Genomic DNA, 14,862 nt, shown 5'->3' on the forward strand with positions numbered 1-14,862 from the left:
AGCATACATATAATTAAAACAGTCAAACCAACACTTTTTCCCAACATTCTAGATGTCTCCCATTGGAGTAAGGCAACCCAAAAACAATATTCTTTTTTTACATTTAGTATTTTCTACTAGCCCCCTGCTCCCATCTTACAGTAATGGGATTAAAAAATACAATAGAATAAATCACAAACTATAATATTGTATCAGGAAGCATAACTGAAAAAAGCAATGATGCTTGGTCAGAGTGTATGCCTGACCATTTTTTCTCTGCCAAACCTGAACATATAAAAGGTTCGGCAATAATTCAATTTTACTTTATTGAAATATAATTTTCTAAAGTTTATATATACAATGGACCCCGGTTCACGATATTAATCCGTTCCTGAGAGCTCGTCATAAACCACAATTATCGGAAAGCGAATCAATTTTCCCCATAAGAAATAATGGAAATCAAATTAATCCGTGCAAGACACCCAAAAGTACGAAAAAAAATTTCTTTACCATATGAAATATTAATTTTAATACACAAACTGAAGACATGCACAGTTACATGACACTTACCTTTATTGAAGATCTGGTGATGAGTGATGGGATGGGATGAGTGGAGTGTGTGGATGGTCTTAGTGTTTAGAAGGGGAATCCCCTTCCATTAGGACTTGAGGTAGCAAGTCCTTTTTTGGGGTTACTTCTTTTAATGCCACTAGGACCAGCTTGAGAGTCACTGGACCTCTGTCACACAACAAATCTGTCCACAGAGGTCTGTACCTCCCGTTCAAGATTTGTCTAAAATGGGCCACAACATTGTCATTGTAATAGTCACCAGCACAGCTTTCAATAGCTGTGTTAGGGCGATTTTCATCCATAAAGGTTTGCAGTTCAACCCACTTTGCACACATTTCCTTAATTTTTGAAGTAGGCACAATGGATTCCACAACTGGCATAGGCTTCTCAGGGTTAACCCCAAACCCTTCAAAATCTTTCTTAATTTCCATACTAATTCTCACCCCTTTTTACCACAGGGTTGGTACTAGAAGCTTTCTTGGGGCCCATGGCGACTTATTTTGCAGAAACAAGCACCAAAAACAGTGATAATATGGATAATGTGTAATGTACCGAATGTATCCTTAGATGCGCACACTGGCTGGCTTGTAAACACTGGCACACACACACAGCAATTCAGGCCACACGTGGACACGTCTCGTACACATCGTATCACATACCGGGTTTTGTATCGGGAAGAGAGGCAAATTTTTTTTCGATCAAATGCATCGGCTACCGGATTTATCGGATACCAATAACATCGGGAACTGGGGGTCCACTGTACTAAATAGTAGTTTCTAAGGAAAAGAAATAAACAATGTTTAGGAGCAATAAGAGGGGTTATCAAAATGCAGCACTCAGAGGACCCTCATGACAACCTTTGTCCATCCTGAACCATTGTCAAGTTAACTCAACGAGAGCTTTATTAGACCAGAAAACTAAGATTTTTATAAAAATAGTTTACCAAGTATGTACATTCAATAGTGATACAGGGTGGCATTCAGTTGCATTAAAATAACATACCATAAGAGTCAATAAGCAAAATGCACTAAACAGATCATAAAGCACTGAAGAAGGGTCAAGTAAAAAATGTAGATTGATATTTATGGAGCACTAAAGTTAGGTTTACAGTAAACCAAAACTCACTGAAATGTCAGCTTCAATTAACTAAAAAAAAGTCTGCATTAAATGTGGGATTTTGTGCAAGGTCAGCAATTTTGCAAGGGTCACTGTAGTGAAAGAGGTTAATAGGTCAGATTCAATTATTGGGATGCTGTAAACCATGACCAACCATTCCTGGTTATATTTTATTATCTGGGAAATAGAACATTTTTGTGTGATTATTAATTTTAAAAAATGGAAGACCAAGGGTAAAATAAGATCACTGAGAACATGATCAACCCTTTGACTGTTTTTGTCGTATATATACATCTTACAAGCAAGTTTTTGACGTATATATACTCAAATTCTAGTGGCTTCAAATCGAGCAGGAGAATGCTGGTAGGCCCACATGTGAGAAAATGGGTCTGTGTGGTCAGTGTGCACTATAAAAAATCCTGCAGCACGCAGTGCATATCGAGAAAATTTTTTTTTTTTAATTAAAATGCCGAATTTGTGGTCTATTTTCGTATAGTATTTATGGTTATATTCTCGTTTTCTTTGTCTCATTTGATAGAATGGGAAACATTATAGAAATAGAGGTGATTTTGATTGGCTTTACTATGAAAAGAATCTTGAAATGGAGCTCTTAAGTAGTGGAAATGTTTGATTTTTGCCGATGTTCAAAAGTAAACAAATGATGTCATTTTCCAATAAATGTCCAAGTAGCCATTCTAATATGCAGTCATGAATAGGTTGACATTATTTATACTATTATTGCAATATTGCAGTAGTCTGCAATGTTTGAATAAAAATACAAAATAGAAACCAAAATCAAAATAGAAGATTGGAAACATGACTGATGAACAAAGAAAATGTTATTTTAGAGCCAGGAATGTGTGCATTGTTCATTCTGGACCCTATTTTGAAATAGTCATTTTTTTAATTTGTGAAATTGGCCAAATTGCAAATTTCTGACTATTGTTATTAGGTAGTTTAAATCAGTAAATGGGCAGTTTCCTTTACTCATTCGATAGAAAAAATGGAGTTCTAAAGAAATAGCTACGAGTTTGGTCGACTGGAACAATGGATTAGCCAAAAATAGGGCTCAGTGTGCAAAATCACCGATTCGTAAATATCGCCGAGGTCGCTAACGTTGCGAGAGCGTAATTCAGTCAGTTTTCTATCAAATTTCATTTTGGCATCATTACAATCGGGAAAAGATTATCATTTCATATTAATTTTATTATTTTTTTTTTTTTTTTGGGGGGGGGGTAATTTTACAACACCAGGAGACCTCAGGATTTGGGGTTGCGACAGTCAAGGTGTTAATGAACAAAAAAAAGTTTGTGCCTTGTTCTTAAACAAGAAAAGAACAGCAGCAGCTACCTCTACTACATTTCCTACTACCTTCCTTGTCTCATACCTGTCTGCTTGCCTATATATACTGTCTCCTCCTCTCCTTTGTTAGTGTGACTTTGTAAATGATCCAAATTGGACCGAGTCATCGTAAAGTTCTCTCACATGTGCGGGTTATTTATGTATTGTTCCAGTCACTGTATTGTGCCTTTGTTATTTGAAGTGCTAACACCTCTTCAATAGAATATACATGTATCATTATCTAGGTGTTAAACATTAAAAGTAAATAAACTATTTGGAATCGAGAACTGTTGCTGCCACATTTATGCCACTGTTGCCAATAAAGATAATTTTCTTCCTCAAACACACAATACATCAGATTTTATTGCTTTATTCCATTCACTTTCATTCTAAGAAAAAGCAAAAATCTTATCATGCATAAATTTTTTTTTTGTCTGAGTATGCAACAGTTTAGGAGTTAATGTGTGTACTGCTGAAGAAAGTACACTAGCAATGTGCTAACAATTTTATTAAAGGATGCAAGAGTCAAGACTTAGTACAGGTCAGCCACCAGTAATCCGGCACTAATTTTGACTAGCATAATTTCAAATTTTCAAGAGTAAACAAATGATATCACCATCAAATACGTGTCCCAACTGGCCAGTCTAATAGTCACAAATGGGTTGATATTTATACTATTACAATAATGCAGTAGTCTGCATAACAGTAAATTATTGTTGTGTGAATAAAAATTCAAAATGGAAAGAGAAATAAGAGGAGTCTGGGAATGTGACTCAAACAAAATTTTTTAGTGCCAGGAATATCTGCATTGTTTATTCTGGACCCTATTTTGAAATTGGCATCTCTTCCTACAGGTTTGGTAGATTGGAACAATGGAATGGGGAGAAAAAAAAAGGGGGGGGGCATAATGTGGGTGAAATTGCCAATATGTAAATATCGCTGTTGGGTTAAGTGTATTTTAACCTAAGCACTAGTCCAGCAAAAAATCACTAATCTGGCACCCTACAGGTCCCGATGATGCCGGATTAGTGATGGTCAACCTGTACCTTAACAGGGGTAAGAAAAATGTAAAACAAATAGAGTGGAAGACAGAATAATGAGACTATCTCGTATGCCTGTAGCTAATGATAGGTAATTAGCATTTCTGATTTAAGCTGAATAAGTACATTTCAGTGATCAGTCATTACTTGCTCAGACTATAGAAAAAAAAAAAAAAAAAGTTATATGGAAAGTATAACTGTGTGCTCACCTGTGCTGGTTTTAATCAGCAAACCAAAATCCTCTTCCAACGTGCCACCAGGTCTGGTAAGCTGCCCGTGAGGCATCTTGGTGCAGTTATAATGTAAATGTTCATCTCTGACCAATAATTATCCTCCATTATTCACAAGTCAGATTATTTCAACTTATCATTTAAAGCTCCAGGTTTTCACTCGTTCCTCTACAGTGTTTCTTAATTTAGTCATCCTGCAAGCTTTGGCTTCACTGCTGTTCATCCTCAAGTGTCAACCTGCTCACTCTTCTTTAGTTATTGTCAGGCACCTGAAACGATTTAAAAGTTTTTACACACTATCATGAGGCACTACTTTCATGCCAGTCATTCAAGGAGCACTAAACCTGCATCATGCAGCACCTGGGAAACAGGTGGTGAGAGTAAGATCGTAGGTTGCTCCATTTTCTTGGAACAAAAACCCTTAACCAGTATCAAGGTACCTTTCAAGGGAATTCAACTTTCATCAAAAACAAAAATATTCAGAGGAAAGGAAAGATCATAAATTAGCTTCCATGATAGCAATGGTAAACATGGCATGGTAATAAACTACAAATTATCTATGGCAATCTTACCCCAGGTTGAAAGTTCATTTTGATACACATGATGTTCCCTTAATAGTTAGTGTAACCTGGGCATGAAACTGAAAGAACAGTTCTTCCTTCAGGGATTAACAAGGATATTATCTACCAAATCTTGATTTGACAGCATAACTACCATCAGTATCGATATTTGGCATTAAAACTAAATTCTTAGCCATTTATGAAGTTAATAGTTAAGAATATTAAGAGCACTGCAGCAGGCCTACTGGTCCATGCAAAGCTATTCCAACTCGCACCCACTCGTGTATTTATCTAACCTATTTTTAAAACTACACAAGGTTTTAAAGTCTGAAGTTTTCTCCACTTTCTCAACTATTACCAAACCAGTACTTTCCTATCAATTTCTATGGGACAAAATTCATAAGGCATCTACTTATGAAAATGTTGTGCAATGGGAGATTTTAACATTCATTAGAACAATGACAGGAAAGAGTTAAGCAACTTTATTGATAAGATTCAGGATTGTTTTCTAAAGCAGTTTGTGACAGAACTAAGTAGACAAAATAACCTGCTTGACTTCGTTCCTGTCAGCAGGGAAACGCCAATTAATAATAGAGGTTAATGGCGAGCTTGGGGAAAGTGATCACAAATCACTCAGTTTTAATATTGTGGAATTACCCTAATAATGGCAATCAATCTGTCCCTGACTTCTGCTTGATTGACTTCATAGGACTGAAAATTACCTGGGTGGATTGAACTGGAATGATCTGACTGGGTCAGGTAGGAAGGGACTGTTGCCAATATGACATTCTCCAGAGCATAGTTCTAAATGCTCAGACAACTGTCTGAAATAGGGAAATCGGATCAAATAAAAATGATCCTAAATGCATAAATAGATTAAAACGTCTCAATGGTAGGTGTATCAAAAGAGGGGCAGTTATGAAATCAACATGAACATTCAGTTAAGCAGAAATAAAACAAGGAATAACTAAAGCAGAAATAATAAGGTTCAAGTCAAGGGAATCAAAGAAACCCAAAAGGATTCTTTCAGGTATACAGAAATAAGATTAAAGACAAGATAGGCCCACTTAAGTTACTCGGGTCAGCTCACAGACAGTGGTAACGAAATGTAGAATTTTTAACACTACTGTTTTTACACAGGAAAATACTAGCAATATTCTAGAAATAAAATTATGTAGAACAGGACAACAAACTATGCACGATTAGGGCACAAGTGACATGGTCCTTAAGACAAATTAAAGCCTAACAAATCTCCAGGCCCTGATGAACTATATGCAAGGGTTTTAAGTAATGTTAAGTGAAGCTTAGCAAACCTTTGGCTAATCTTTTCAACAATCACTACAAACTGGCATAGCGCCAGGCAAGTGGAAAATGGCAAATACGATAGCGGACCTTGGTATATGTCCACCTTGAAATGAGTCCAACTTGGTATACGACCTGTTTGCACAAAAATTTTTGCTTGGTATACTACCTTAGTTTGGAATACGACTTGCATGTTAGAACTTGTAAGAGTCGAGCAAGTTGTGTTTGTGCCATGTGTAAAAAAAGTTTAGAGAAAAACCTACCTCTCGAGGACCTCCTCAATGGACAATGCTCCAGCTCACCCTCCAAGCTTGCAGGACTGTGCTGCTGGAGTTTGACTTCATCACTGTAAAGTGTCTCCCCCTTAACACTACTACACATTCGGCCCATGGATCAGCAGGTCATCAGTAATGTCAAGAAACTCTACACTAAAGCTCTATTCCAAAGGTGCTTTGAAGTGACCTCAGAGTTAACCCCGAGTTTTGGAAAGATCACTACTATCGCCCACAGCATAACCGACAGTCTGGCAGGAAGTTTCATACAGAACAATGAACTCTGCTTGAAGGAATTTGTGGCCAGAGGCAGTGGCTGAAAGGAACTGACTATAGTGGAGGATATTGTCTCTGGGCAAGTCCATGGGTCTGGATGAGAGTGATGGTGATGTGGATGAGTTAGTGGAGAGGCACAGGGAAGAGCTGACCACTGAGGAGGTGCAGGAACTGGAGGAAGAGCACAAGACACTGATGGATGTACTCTCTTCAGGTACTGAAGAGAGGAAGACCCTACTTCATTTGCCAAGTGGATAGAAGTCAAAAATTTTGCAGAGAAGTACCACTTCAACAAAGCCCAAACAAGCCATAATAGCAGTCTGGAATGACCAGACTCACATTTCCAAAACATCCTGAGAAGGCAGAAGCAAAGATCTTTGGGCAGATTTTTAGTAAAAGTCAAACCTGGGGAACTTCAATCAGGTCCAAATAGGGAAGAGACTAAAGAGAAGGAGACTTCCAAACAATAACATTTCCTCTTCTTCCCTTCTCAGCACTATCCTAGTAGGCACTCAACTCTACAGCTAAGTAAAGAAAGGTTAAATTTGCATTTATTTCATCAAATTCTTTTGTATTAGTGGAGCATATGGATGTAAAGTAGTTAGGAATGAGGGGGGGGGCGTAGGGGGGTGAACTGGTGACATTTGGTTAAGAGACGGGTTTTATGACTTTCGACGTCAGGTACGAACTTGAGCATGGAAGGGAATGCGAGTGTGGTTTTTAATACAGATAGCATGGGGTCAGGGGATGGCAGGGGGTGGCTTTCTGAAGCGTCTTTTGCCAGGTTGGTGTTGTTAATGATTGAGGTAGTACTGACCAGTACATGTTTTATTAGGAGCCATAAGTTATATTGTGTAACTTAGTGCATGACAGTAAGTCTGATAATGCTCTGGAACATTGTTAATAAATATATATATCTTGTTGAACATGATAATACATAAAAAATGGGAATATGTATTAGTGAGTGATTTACAATTTCTAGTGTACTGTTACCATATTAGTTGGTATTCTTTACTTTGTCAAATAATTGCTATCTATATATTGTTATAAGTTATTATGTTAGTTCTTATTTTATACGAACAAATGTAATGTGTTGTGACGTCTAGTGCAAGTGGATTTTATCTTGCACTGGGGAAAAGAAGTGTAATGTAAATATGATTGGATCATAACGAAAGGTCACTGATATGTACACTGTATTTAGAAGGCAGGAAGGATTGTGAGGATTGTCAATATATGTATTAATTCTTATGTAAATTTCATGGAAATCAGGGTGATAATGTACACTTATTAGCCAGATAAGTATTTATATTATTATGCTTATTGTAATATAATTTTGAATGATGAAATGTATAACAAGGTTTTAGCTTTGGACTCAAGAGATAAAAAGTATAGGGGATGGGGGATATTTTGTAAGCACAAAGATAAAGCAGTATGTATTTAGAAAATGAAAAAAATTTATTTTTCTTTGGAGTCGATAAGGGGTTCTTATATTCCCTTATTTTATTGTATTCTAATGTATTTTTAAATTCAATAACTGAAGGTGGTTATGAGTGGTGACGGCAGACATTGTTACTAGGCAAGTGGGGGGGGGGGGGGTTGAAGAGTCATCGGTAGTGTATTAAACCCACCACCGTGCACTATATTGATTATCATGAGGTATACGAGGGTTAGGGTGTGGATTGGTTTCATTAGTGGATGTGTGCCATCATGTTCAGATATTCCTTGTATTATAGTCAGCCTTTTAGATGGCAGGATTGTGTTTTAAACATGTTGTCAATGAAGTCCTTAAAGCTCTTATAAATGTATAAGAGATGTCAATGAGTATACTAAGGAGAAAGTGGTAGTTTTTCAAGGGGGAGGGGGGGAGTGTAAGCTTTACTAGGTAAGACTTTTTTTATAAGACCATCTTTTCATGTGAAGTACAGTACATAAAAGTAGTGTTTGATTGGAGTGCAACAGCCAGTCTGAAGTCATTATATAAGTGCTTCTTTGGTATTTGTGTAGTAACTGAAGATTATCGTTTTACTGCCTGTATCTTGTTACATATTGATTATGTACCCATATATTTTGTACCAGAGTTTTAAATAAAATATAAAAAAAAAAATTCTTTTGTATTTATGTATTTTAGTATTAAGCAGTGTTTAAATTTTATACAACCCAATCAATGTGTAACATACCATTAACAGGATTTTTTCACGGGAACGGATTAATCATCTTCCCTACAAGTCTTAAGGGAAAATTCACTTGGTATATGTCCTGTTTAGTATACACATGTCTAAGGTCCTGGAACGGATTAAGGACATACCGAGGTACCACTGTACTTATTTTCAAAGCAGGTGAGAGGTCCTAAGCTTTGAACTATAGACCAATAAGCCTAACCTCCATAGTGGGAAAATTTATGGAATCAATTGCCAAGGCAATCTGTAGCCATCTTTAAAGGCATAAATTGATTAATGGATCTTGGCAAGATTTTACGAAAGGGTGCTCCTGCCTTACGAAGTTAACAACTTTTTTCACCAAGATATTTGAGGAGGTAGATCATAGTAATGAACATGACATTGTGTAAACGGGTTTCAGGAGGGCTTTTTGAAGAGTCCCACATCAGATACTACCGAGGAAAATTAAGGCACACGTTAGAAATATTTTCCTCAATAGACGCATGGTTGACAGGCAACAAAGTTTATGTAAATAGGGAGAAATCAGAGTGGGGAAGTATCATGAGCAGTGTTCCACAGGGGTAAGTGTTGGACCCCTTGTTCACAATCTACAAATGACAGACGAGGGCATAAATAGTGACATAAGCAAGTTTGTCGATGACACCAAAAGAGACTGTCGAATTTATTCTGACGAGGACATTAGAGCAGTCCAGGAAGATTTGAAGAGACTGATGCAGTGGTCAGAGAGGTGGCAGTGCAGTTTAGTATAGACAAATGCAAAGTTCTAAATATTGGACAGGAAAATAACTAACGAAAGTAGATTCCAAATAGTATTTGGGAGATCTGGTTAGTACACTAATCTAAAACCAAGACAACAGTGCAAGTGTTCGCAATAAAGTGAACAGAATCCTTGGCTTCATATCAAGAAGCATAAATAAGAGTCTTCAGGTTAAACTTTAAATTTGGTCAGGCCTCGTTTAGATTACACTGCAGTTTTGGCCATTAACAGAATAGATATAAATGCATGGGAAAATGTGTAAAGGATAACGTAAGAACTGTTGAAGGCCTACTGGCCCATACATACAGTTTAAGCCAATAGCCCAACCCAGCCAGCTCAGCTCACTTCCACTAAGGAGCACAGTATCAGAACCAAGAGAAAAAGCTGGTCTAGTCCAACTCGCACCCACCCACACTCGTGAATTTATCTAACCTCTTTAAAACTAACAACGTTTTAGCTTCGATGACTGTACTCGGGAGTTTGTTTCATTAATCCACAATTATTACCAAACCAGTGCTTCCTTATATCCAGTCTGAATCTGAATTTTTTCAACTAAAACCAATGCTGCGAGTCCTGTCTAGGCTAGATATTTTTCGCAAGCTATTTACATCCCCTTTACTTATTCCTGTTTTCCATTTATTCACCTCAATCAAATCCCCTTTATTTCTACGTCTTTCTAGAATGCAGATTCAGGGCCCCCACAGTATCCTTGCAGGAAAGATTTCTGATACATGGCATCATCTTTGCCATCCTCCTCTGAATGTTTCTCAGTGCATTTATTAAAACTCATCACCAGCATCAATGCATCTGAAGGGTATGCTCAATATTAGTCTACATACAATTTGAAAAATTTTCACAATGTTGAAATTTTAATGATGCAGACAATGATGCTTTCAGAAGAAATCACAGGAACAGTTATCCTAAAAAATTAGATTCACACAAAGTAACTGCAGTAGGTCTACTGGACAGAGAGACGTCCAACCCTCTCCCCTTCGTCCAGTGAGCAGTGACGACAGGAGCCTACCCCGGGTGGCGGCTGCCACAGCCTACCCCGGGTGGCGGCTGCCACAGCCTACCCCGGGTGGCGGCTGCCACAGCCTACCCCGGGTGGCGGCTGCCACAGCCTACCAGAGTGGCAGCCGCAACAACCAACCAGGGTGGCAGCCGCAACAACCAACCAGGGTGGCAGCCGCAACAACGTACCAGAGTGGTAGCCGCAACAACGTACCAGAGTGGTAGCCGGTACAACGTACCAGTGGTAGCCGGTACAACGTACCAGTGGTAGCCGGTACAACGTACCAGTGGTAGCCGGTACAACGTACCAGTGGTAGCCGGTACAACGTACCAGTGGTAGCCGGTACAACGTACCAGTGGTAGCCGGTACAGGAGGGATATAGGAAAGTACTGGTTTGGTAATAGAGTTGTGGATGAGTGGAACAAACTCCCAAGTACCGTTATAGAGGCCAGAACGTTGTGTAGCTTTAAAAATAGGTTGGATAAATACATGAGTAGATGTGGGTGGGTGTGAGTTGGACCTGATAGCTTGTGCTAACAGGTCGGTTGCCGTGTTCCTCCCTTAAGTCAATGTGACCTGACCTGACTAGGTTGGGTGCATTGGCTTAAGCCGGTAGGGACTTGGACCTGCCTCGCATGGGCCAGTAGGCCTTCTGCAGTGTTCCTTCGTTCTTATGTTCTTATGTTCTTACAACGTACCAGAGTGGTAGCCGGTACAACGTACCAGAGTGGTAGCCGGTACAACGTACCAGAGTGGTAGCCGGTACAACGTACCAGAGTGGTAGCTGGTACAACCTACCACTGGTAGCTAGAACCTACCAGAGTGGTAGCTGGTACAACGTACCAGTGGTAGCTGGAACAACCTACCAGAGTGGTAGCTGGAACAACCTACCAGGGTGGTAGCTGGTACAACCTACCTGGGTGGTAGCAGGTACAACCTACCTGGGTGGTAGCAGGTACAACCTACCTGGGTGGTAGCTGGTACAACCTACCTGGGTGGTAGCTGGTACAACCTACCTGGGTGGTAGCTGGTACAACCTACCAGGGTGGTGGCTGGTACAACCTACCAGGGTGGTAGCTGGTACAACCTACCAGGGTGGTAGCTGGAACAACCTACCAGGGTGGTAGCTGGAACAACCTACCAGGGTGGTAGCTGGAACAACCTACCAGGGTGGTAGCTGGAACAACCTACCTGGGTGGTAGCTGGAACAACCTACCTGGGTGGTAGCTGGTACAACCTACCTGGGTGGTAGCTGGTACAACCTACCTGGGTGGTAGCTGGTACAACCTACCTGGGTGGTAGCTGGTACAACCTACCTGGGTGGTAGCTGGTACAACCTACCTGGGTGGTAGCTGGTACAACCTACCTGGGTGGTAGCTGGTACAACCTACCAGGGTGGTAGCTGGTACAACCTACCTGGGTGGTGGCTGGAACAACCTACCTGGGTGGTGGCTGGAACAACCTACCTGGGTGGTGGCTGGTACAACCTACCAGGGTGGTGGCTGGTACAACCTACCAGGGTGGTGGCTGGTACAACCTACCTGGGTGGTAGCTGGAACAACCTACCTGGGTGGTAGCTGGAACAACCTACCAGGGTGGTGGCTGGTACAACCTACCAGGGTGGTGGCTGGTACAACCTACCAGGGTGGTGGCTGGTACAACCTACCAGGGTGGTGGCTGGTACAACCTACCAGGGTGGTAGCTGGAACAACCTACCTGGGTGGTAGCTGGTACAACCTACCTGGGTGGTAGCTGGTACAACCTACCTGGGTGGTAGCTGGTACAACCTACCTGGGTGGTAGCTGGTACAACCTACCTGGGTGGTAGCTGGTACAACCTACCTGGGTGGTAGCTGGTACAACCTACCTGGGTGGCAGCTGGAACAACCTACCAGGGTGGCGGCTGGTACAACCTACCAGCGTGGCGGCTGGTACAACCTACCAGCGTGGCGGCTGGTACAACCTACCAGGGTGGTAGCTGGTACAACCTACCTGGGTGGTAGCTGGTACAACCTACCAGGGTGGTAGCTGGTACAACCTACCAGGGTGGTAGCTGGTACAACCTACCAGGGTGGTAGCTGGTACAACCTACCAGGGTGGCGGCTGGTACAACCTACCAGCGTGGTGGCTGGTACAACCTACCAGGGTGGCGGCTGGTACAACCTACCAGCGTGGTGGCTGGTACAACCTACCAGCGTGGTAGCTGGTACAACCTACCAGCGTGGTAGCTGGTACAACCTACCAGCGTGGTAGCTGGTACAACCTACCAGCGTGGTAGCTGGTACAACCTACCAGCGTGGTGGCTGGTACAACCTACCAGCGTGGTGGCTGGTACAACCTACCAGCGTGGTGGCTGGTACAACCTACCAGCGTGGTGGCTGGTACAACCTACCAGCGTGGTAGCTGGTACAACCTACCAGCGTGGTAGCTGGTACAACCTACCAGCGTGGTGGCTGGTACAACCTACCAGCGTGGTAGCTGGTACAACCTACCAGCGTGGTGGCTGGTACAACCTACCAGCGTGGTGGCTGGTACAACCTACCAGCGTGGTAGCTGGTACAACCTACCAGCGTGGTAGCTGGTACAACCTACCAGCGTGGTAGCTGGTACAACCTACCAGCGTGGTGGCTGGAACAACGTATCTGTGGTAGCTGGTACAACCTACCAGCGTGGTAGCTGGTACAACCTACCAGCGTGGTAGCTGGTACAACCTACCAGCGTGGTAGCTGGTACAACCTACCAGCGTGGTAGCTGGTACAACCTACCAGCGTGGTAGCTGGTACAACCTACCAGCGTGGTAGCTGGTACAACCTACCAGCGTGGTAGCTGGTACAACCTACCAGCGTGGTGGCTGGAACAACGTATCTGTGGTAGCTGGTACAACCTACCAGCGTGGTAGCTGGTACAACCTACCAGCGTGGTAGCTGGTACAACCTACCAGCGTGGTAGCTGGTACAACCTACCAGCGTGGTAGCTGGTACAACCTACCAGCGTGGTAGCTGGTACAACCTACCAGCGTGGTAGCTGGTACAACCTACCAGCGTGGTGGCTGGAACAACGTATCTGTGGTAGCTGGTACAACCTACCAGCGTGGTAGCTGGTACAACCTACCAGCGTGGTAGCTGGTACAACCTACCAGCGTGGTAGCTGGTACAACCTACCAGCGTGGTAGCTGGTACAACCTACCAGCGTGGTAGCTGGTACAACCTACCAGCGTGGTAGCTGGTACAACCTACCAGCGTGGTAGCTGGTACAACCTACCAGCGTGGTAGCTGGTACAACCTACCAGCGTGGTAGCTGGTACAACCTACCAGCGTGGTAGCTGGTACAACCTACCAGCGTGGTAGCTGGTACAATCTACCAGCGTGGTGGCTGGAACAACGTATCTGTGGTAGCTGGTACAACCTACCAGCGTGGTAGCTGGTACAACCTACCAGCGTGGTAGCTGGTACAACCTACCAGCGTGGTGGCTGGAACAACGTACCTGTGGTGGCTGGAACAACGTTCCTGTGGCAGCTGGAACAACGTACCTGTGGTGGCTGGAACAACGTTCCTGTGGCAGCTGGAACAACGTACCTGTGGTGGCTGGAACAACGTACCTGTGGTGGCTGGAACAACGTACCTGCGGCAGCTGGTACAACCTACCACTGCGGCAGCTGGAACAACAATGGCGTCCCGGCGTCTCCTCCGCCTCGCGGCTTCACTAACATTCATGATGGTTCTTTTTCCTTCTCTTACAAAATTATTCAACATTTGCAGATTCTTTACTATATTCTCTTTTGTCAATTGGAAAAAATAACAGTTTTTTAAATATTTCTTAAACGCTAGGCTTGTGATCATTATTTAGGTATATAATGTGTTCCATTAACTTCAAGTACTTTATATAGTATTTTTTTATTCATAAGCAATAAATTAGTTGTTAAATAACTCTTAGATACAAAATGTTGGATAAAACGTTGTTCATTCTACTAGTAATTATACTGAGGCGAGCTACCTTAGTTCAGCAACAACCATTGAGTAGTGAGGACGTGCGCTGCTCATTGGGATATCAACATGGCGGAACATACAGTACGGAGAGTGAATACTATCTGCATAGAGCTGGTTCGTGGTACGTTAAGTGGAGATACGATGAACGTCCTTCTCCCTAACATCATCAGGGATACATATGGTATTCCCAACGAGGAATTGTATGGCGTCGCCCTTAATGGTTTAACAAGAATCTTTGTGA

At 42.0% G+C, this 14,862-nt stretch overlaps 1 long non-coding RNA gene across 10 annotated transcripts in view; it reads right to left on the bottom strand.

Moving 5' to 3' along the window:
- The window catches only part of LOC128702080 (uncharacterized), a 66,611-nt gene extending 52,278 nt beyond the window's left edge, over positions 1-14,333 (bottom strand). For 2 of the 10 annotated variants that reach the window (XR_011391227.1, XR_011391236.1), the window contains exons 1-2: positions 14,234-14,333; positions 4,256-4,545 (exon numbers count right to left, since the gene is read on the bottom strand). This is a non-coding gene — a long non-coding RNA (uncharacterized lncRNA). The other 8 variants (XR_011391229.1, XR_011391230.1, XR_011391232.1 and 5 more) reach the window with 8 other exon arrangements.
- Between the last annotated feature and the right edge of the window lie 529 nt (positions 14,334-14,862).

This window comes from Cherax quadricarinatus, unplaced genomic scaffold, assembly GCF_038502225.1.
Source record: "Cherax quadricarinatus isolate ZL_2023a unplaced genomic scaffold, ASM3850222v1 Contig720, whole genome shotgun sequence".
NCBI lineage: Eukaryota > Metazoa > Arthropoda > Malacostraca > Decapoda > Parastacidae > Cherax > Cherax quadricarinatus.